This window comes from Anopheles coluzzii, chromosome 2 (assembly GCF_943734685.1).
Source record: "Anopheles coluzzii chromosome 2, AcolN3, whole genome shotgun sequence".
NCBI lineage: Eukaryota > Metazoa > Arthropoda > Insecta > Diptera > Culicidae > Anopheles > Anopheles coluzzii.
In genome coordinates this window covers 71,029,125-71,036,333 of record NC_064670.1, presented here as the reverse complement: position 1 = coordinate 71,036,333, position 7,209 = coordinate 71,029,125, and the positions used below count along the sequence as shown (strand labels likewise).

The window sequence follows — 7,209 nt, the reverse complement described above, 5'->3', positions numbered from 1 at the left end:
GAAATACTGTATTATGCTGCTAGTGGAAGACAGATAATAAAATGTTATAAAATAAAGTTTATTTTCGTTAATGTTTTATCATTATTTTATTTTGTTTTTGGAACATCGAGAAAACCGTGTATTTAATTTTTTAAATCACTTACTGAACGAGAAATGCGGCCAATAAATATTACCCATCTAGAGCGGACTGCAGCAAAATATATGAATTGCATTTTTTTATTTACATTTAAATACTTCTTAATGTATGTGAAAGGGTAGCCGTGTAGCCTCACCTTTAGCACATTTCACTGCACAACCTAAGCTGGAGAGAATACTTTGAATGAAAGAGAGCAATATAAAGTGTGCGTATGTGTGAGAAAGAGAGAGCAGCTCGCGCATTCTCTCTCGAGAGCGCCGAGAGGAAGCAAACTGCTGCAGCGCTTTCTTGGCCGTTTGTTTGGAAGAAGGGGATGCTAGGCTGGTCTTGGCCTGCTTTTTTGCTCTTGCTGGCGATGTAGGCAGTCGAGAGAAAACAGTCGTGATCACCTCACATACGGAGTGCGTGCGCGCGCGCGATATTTTACCGGAACGACAACGACGACAGCAGGCGACGAACGGCCGCCTCGAGCTCTCTGCAACTATTCGGTTCGATCGCAACCGCTAGGCTGGTCCTAAGTTTCGTTCCCAAAACCTTGGAGCCTAGCAGCGAGCCGTCTACGGTGTGTCCGATCGCGCCATTGTCCCTCGCGCGTCTCTAGCTTTCGCACAAACGTTCGCGTAATCCAGCCGGATCATCCGCGAAAGTGTCTTCACGTTCGGCAGGGCTTTCATGGTGTACAGTGAAACGAAAAACAATGTTCATCGGTGCGTGCTATTCTTTCCACACCGGGCGTGTTTTACAGAGGACCCGTATTCTGTAGCAAACTAGCCGTATAAAATTGGCGGATCTCCTCGCGCATTGTGGCGCAGGGAAATGCTGTTGTGGAAAGTATTAATGTTACTGTATTGAAGAGGAGTCGTTCGTGGAAATTGTTCGACGAGTATAGTTGGCAAAGGTGGAATCCCGATCCCGTTTCGATTGTGTCAAAAGCATCAAATTAAAGAAAACCCAATGGAATGATGATGCAGCCAGTGAAGGTGCAATATATTTAACTTCATTCGCACACCCCACGTACAACGGCAGGCTGCAAAAAAGTGTTTTGAGTGCAATTGAACCTGCAAAATAAAGCAAAGTTTAAACTGCGGTGAAATACTCCAACAAGTGGTTACCTAATTTGCTGGCAAAAATCATCATCATCATCATCACAGTTGGTCGGTGCTAATGATCGTGCGCGTTTGTAAAGCAAGCGCTGAAAAGTGTGATAGAGCAGGCCAGCATTGCAAACGCAACTGCGTTCTGTGAGAACGAAGTGAATGCGAAAATCCCAGAAAAGTGTATTAAACCCGGCATGGTGAGTGTTTGTTCAGTGTGTGTTTGAATGTATTGTATGTGGGTATTATTTTACTAACGTCCTATCATAGTTGATACATCACGTAGTAGTGCACAGTTTGCTTCATTCAGTGGTTTAGTTCATCAATAATTTCATCAACATTTGTATGTACCAATAAAACAAAAAAAAACCAATATAGAAGAGATGGCGCAGAGAAAACACAGAGCAAGCAGATCATATATAGTGTGCGCGATGCTTTTTCTCATTTAAAACGCGACCGAAAGTAGTGCGTACGACTGACCTAGGTACCTGTGCGTGAATTAAAAACGTGTTGTCTTTTTGCGAACGAAGTAAAACGAAGAAGAGGAAGAGAAAAACAAAGTTACACAGTCGATTACGCAAAAGCACGTAGAGCAACGACGCTACAAGAAAGAGAAACGAAGGCTCGTATGATCGACAAACCAGTTTGAAGTAAAAGGAAAAGTGAAGCTGAAATTGTTGCTGCTGGTTCTGTTGATCCATCCTTCCTCTATGACCTTTACGCGGAAGCCAAACTTGCCAGTACTACGGCGGTATAACTCAACCTTCTGCTGCAATCTACTACAGCATAAGAGCTGTAAGTTCGGTCGATCGGTGACCTATGCACTGTGTGCACTGTGGCTTGTGCAGTGGGAGAAAAGGGAGCCAAATTTAACACTTACACAACGCTTCAAAAAGTGTGGTTTTCATGTATGGTTGGTGTATGTGTATGTGTGCAAAAAACGAAAACCGGTGACACAGAAGTGGTGAGAACAGTATAAACATGGAAAAACGGAACTCCTCCCGCAAAAGTGCATCACGCTAGCGAATTTCACTGAACTAACGTGATAGTGTGAAAGATGAAAAATGTTGCGAGTTAACAGGACGACACATTACAGAAATAAAACACAAAGATAGGAGTTTTGTGTGTATTTGAACGATTTTTTACACGTGACTGTTTTTAATTCAATCTTGTACTGGCTCATCTTCGCAAATCATGTCTTGTTTACGATTTTTCTTGCTAATAGCAGGAAACATTTTATTGTGCAGAAAAAGATTGGTACAAAGCTTGCATTTAAATCATAGTTTACATATTTAAATAGATGCCCAGTGATCTTTTTAAAATATAATTTAAAAAGATGTCCCATAATTAATAAGCATAATTAAATTGACGGGGTTATGCGCATATTCGCTTAGCATTCCTTTTTTGTAGCCATTCTCTAGCGTTAACATTTCGTGCCTAAGTATATGGGACTAATGCTTTAGGTTATATTGTTATTGTTTTTATTTAAATTGTTATTATTGTTTTCAAAGTATCAAAATTCACAGATTTTGACACAGATAGCTAAATCTTCTATAAAAAAAACTCCACCGCAAAAAGGCTCCTTCAGAATGGAAAGCATACCAACCAGTTTTATAACTATCAACGTTTCAAGCCTTGCAACTGTACACTGACATTTTGTTAAATTTCGTGTTGCTCAAAGCAGCTTTGTCTGAAAATTGAATTTCAAGGAATCAGTAGCATTCGGCAAAATGCAACATGACCAAATATTCCAATTAACACTACCGTGGATTTAAAAAAAGACCATGCTGTTATTTCATCCTTTCGCGAACAATACTAATAATGGAAGTGGAATCGTACTCCTTGGAAAACTCCTTGAAAAATCCGCCAAACAGCAACCAAACGATGGCTAACAAATTCACCATCAACGAAATTATCAGACCGGACAGATATCCTTGAATATGTTCAAACATTGTCAAAATCAGTGCTACGGCCAACAATGATATTGCCCTTTTGTTTATTTATTTCTTTAGTTTTTCTCTCTTTCTCTTGCCGCAAATCTTACCAACTGGTTTGTGAGAGTGGCCTCACCGTGACAGGTTGGTGTTTGCTCTTGACATTATGTTCACGGGTTTCCTTAAACGGTCGATTTTGTGGTATTGTATTTCTCCTGATAAAATGTATCGTCGATACTGGTTACCAATGATAAAGTGTATAAAATATGGTGTCTCTGATTTCAAAGCATGACTTTGCTTGCTACTGACGCATTTGACCTCGCTTATAATTCCCAACAGCAAATGCATTTCTTTGTAAAAGTAATAGGTGTACTAGCATGGACGATTCCTTAAACGATAATAGTTGTATTAATCCATTACACCTATATCTATTTTAGATTTTGTATATATGCAATACTTTTGAAAATTAAACACCAAGCCGCGTTCGCCAAAAGGAATCATTTTATGACGCTTAGAATTGGTGTACTTGCCCCTTTGCTGGAAATGCAGTGTACTTTATGCTCGAGGGATTTCTCTTGCATTAGGTCCCTTTATTCAAAATATATGTGTATGTGTACTTGTGTGTGTACGCCTCCTACCCTACTGAACTGTGTGTTTTAGAGAAGGGTAAAGGCGAACAAGCAAGCAGAAGAAAAGCAGGGATGCAGTTTTTCTCTCCCTTTATATCTGCACCAATACACCACTCCCCTTGCATCCTGCACACCCAGCTTGCACTCCTCCTCCTTTTTCCTTGCTTCCTTTCTCTCGTGCGGCGGGATATCAACGGTTGCACTAATACACGCGTTGTGTACGCAAAGTTTGGCTGCGTTTTGGGACATCCTATGTTTGATGAAGCGAATAAAATGAGAAAACGGTTGATAACTAAAGAGCCCACACATCAAGGGAAAGGAACGAACGAAAAAGACCGGGGCAGTAGCAAACAATGGACCGGGGAAAGGAGAAAAATCTAAAGGCGTGTGATTATCTAATGCGAAGCTGAACAGGCCAAGGGTGTATACTGTTCGACAGTTTCGTCGCCCAGGTCTCGTTCAACCAGGATGGTTCACAGGAAATGGTGGATTTTGCGATAAGGTTCGTTGAAGGTTCTAAGCACTTATGTATTTGTAAGTTTAAACACAAAGAAAGGAGAAACGTTTGCGCTTCTTTTGAAAAATGCGTGGCTTCATCTCATACAGTCGAGCTAATAACAGATGAATGTAGAAAGGATATTGAAGTATTCAATTTATATGCGTTGTAAATACTTTTCAATAATATACTTTTCTACATCAGTGTGGTGAATGAATTGTTTTCAAAGTATTGGTTAACTTACGATTACCATCTTATTTTCTTACCGAACTCGTAACAATTTCATTATAAACTCACACTTTTTCATTAACATCCTAATTAGAAATTTTAAAGCAACCAATCAGTGGACTAATAACCAATAGTGGTGTGCAAATATGTATTTGTATGTGTGTGTGTGTGTGTGTGTGTGTTTATAATACAATACGCTACTTTTGAATGACGGTCAAAACCTCCGTAACCGGACCGGAAGATGGTTCGGTTGCGATCGTTAGGCCGGCACACCGCAAGGCGTTACGTTAACCGTGACTGTCTGCATTTCGCCTATTCGTGTTTGCACAGACGGTTGAGCAAAATAGCCGTTTCAAGGCGCTTGAAACTCGGGCTATGGAAACAAAAGCTCGGGCAAAGATCGTGTGGAGCTAGCATCGAATTTGCCTGTAGCTGTTCGGTCGCTACGAACTATCGAAAGTGCAGAGTGCGAAGCGTAAGTGGCTTAACCTTCGCTAATCCACTTTCACCGCACGCTCGGGCAGAAAAAATGGGCAACGCAATGCATGGAAAGGAGACCGGACGAAACAGAAAGCAAACCGAACGGAACGGAACGGATGAGGCAACGAAATAAAACCGGGCCAAACATAATCAGTTCGGTTCGTGCAGCGAAGAACGCTTCTCTCTGCGTGTTGGTAATGGTAACACCGGGGTACGGTTTGGCGCATACTGGTTTCTTCGGAGTGGGGAGTTTGATGGTATGGTGGCCGCTACCGCCGTTCGTTCCTCCACAACTCTACGTTGCCATCCGGTGCCGCCTGTTTGGCGGCGGTGCGTGTGCGCGTATTCTCGCGGCAATGTGTCACTCTCATTGTGATGCGACTTTCGCTTTCATCAGCTCGCTTCCCAGCCCCCGATGTTGAGCAGCGTTTGTAGTGTGCGATACGCACGCACCGTGGGGATCACCGGTGAAAGATCGTCGATCAGACACGATTGCATAAGCCATGGCGGCTACACGTAATCGACAACGTCTGGCATTTCGGAGACCACGCAACCGACAGATGTGGGTGAAATTGGGTTGTTGTTGGTACTTTCACTCGGACGGATATTGGTTGTTTCGCTCAATAGGTGCTGATCGATATGTCTAGGGGACGCAAACATTATACCGTACATTGGAGATGGAGAATAAGTGAAGTTTTCTGTAATCGAGGTAATATGAACAGGTTGGAAACATTTACAAAACCAAATTGTCTGGGATAAAATTTCTGAGAAGTTGAGGCAAAAAATGCATTACACTCAGATGTATGAGTCGTACTTTTTAAGCTTGAACTACACCAGTGCTTAGTAGCAGTCAATCAGTGAAATATACGAGGAGTAAAATATGTACATAGTTTTGGTTGTCGTTTCGAGTGTATTGGTTTCTAGCTGTATCGCGGTGGGCTTTCACATTACAACACATCGTTACCAAATCAAAAGCAAATTCGTAGCACTGCTAATTTGAAAACTAACAACATCGACCTTGCCTACCTAACATCCAGTCAGCTAGCAATATGGCGGACAGCAGTGGTGGTGGTTTCAGTAGTTCTCGAAGTAGCAGTAGTTGGTAGTACTGCTAGAGAAAGTATTATACTTGCGCGAAATCGTGGATGATATGAAGCAATGAAAATGTAGGGAAAGAATGGTATGGACAGTTTGATAGAGATAGGAATAACCATATGGTTATTTGTTCCCGCATCTCCGTATCGTATCCATCGAAATGCCATAGCCGCTAATGGAAACACCAATACGAACGGCGGACGCGTGACAATACGGGCACGCACGCAAAGTGTCGCAAGAAGCTATGTATGTGGCTGATCCAATGTCATAGCCGAACATCCGGAGATACCAGCTGCGATCGCAACCGCGACCGTGCGTGCGTGCGTTCGACCTAGGCATGTGTGAGAGTTTGATCGCGTACGACGGCGACACATATTCGGGGTTACCTATGTCTATATTCTTCCATAGTAAAGCGCTTCGATTCGTATTGAAACGCTGACCAAAATTTCGTCGCATGTCCCTGCGCGTGTATAAGTGACGCTTCGAAAAACAATCACGGACGCTCAGGCCCTTCAGCAACCGTTCCGAAGTGTGCTGCCCGATGGCATCGTTCTCTAATGCCGCGTCGCTGTTTTTCGGTGACACACTAACGGTGAGTAGTACGTTGAGAGGTGTTAGTTTTCGAGAGGGAGGTTGAATGTTTTGTTTACCAGTGAAGGTCAATGATTATTTCTTCCTTCCAATGCTCTCACTCCTACACTAGCATACTTACGAATGCGCATAAGATCGTGGTGCCTGTATGGAGGGCAAACGCACACGCACAAACACGTTCCGAGCCTCGAATGGCCCTGGATAGAAGGTGATTGGGCAATCGTTTCGTAGCTAATCATTGATACGTAAAGGAAATAAGCTGGTTCTGGGGGCAAAGGGTTTGATCCCCCCGTTTCTCCTCGTAGAAACGTTCCTCTTGAGTCGCTTCGTGTTACTATTGTAAAGCAAATGCATTGACAAATGTATAAGAATTTGATAAGCCAAAATAACTGTACGAGTAAAGCATCGCACTCTCGGTGCCGCTTCGTTTCGGTTGTGAATGGTTTGATTCTTTTGTAACTAGTTTAACGCATGTGAGAGGTCAATAAGTAATAAAGGCCAAGAAATGGAGAGCGAGCGAAAGCCT

The 7,209-nt window shown here is 42.6% G+C and overlaps 1 protein-coding gene across 2 annotated transcripts in view; it reads left to right on the top strand.

Moving 5' to 3' along the window:
* Window positions 1-473: 473 nt before the first annotated feature.
* Window positions 474-7,209, top strand: part of LOC120949242 (transcription factor Ken 2) — a 37,936-nt gene continuing 31,200 nt past the window's right edge. Inside the window, exon 1 of one of the 2 annotated variants that reach the window (XM_040366420.2) lies at window positions 474-1,430. The gene's annotated coding sequence lies outside the window, so the exon portion shown is untranslated. Of the gene's footprint in view, window positions 1,431-4,690; window positions 6,685-7,209 lie in introns of those variants that run through there. The other variant, XM_040366421.2, reaches the window with a different exon arrangement.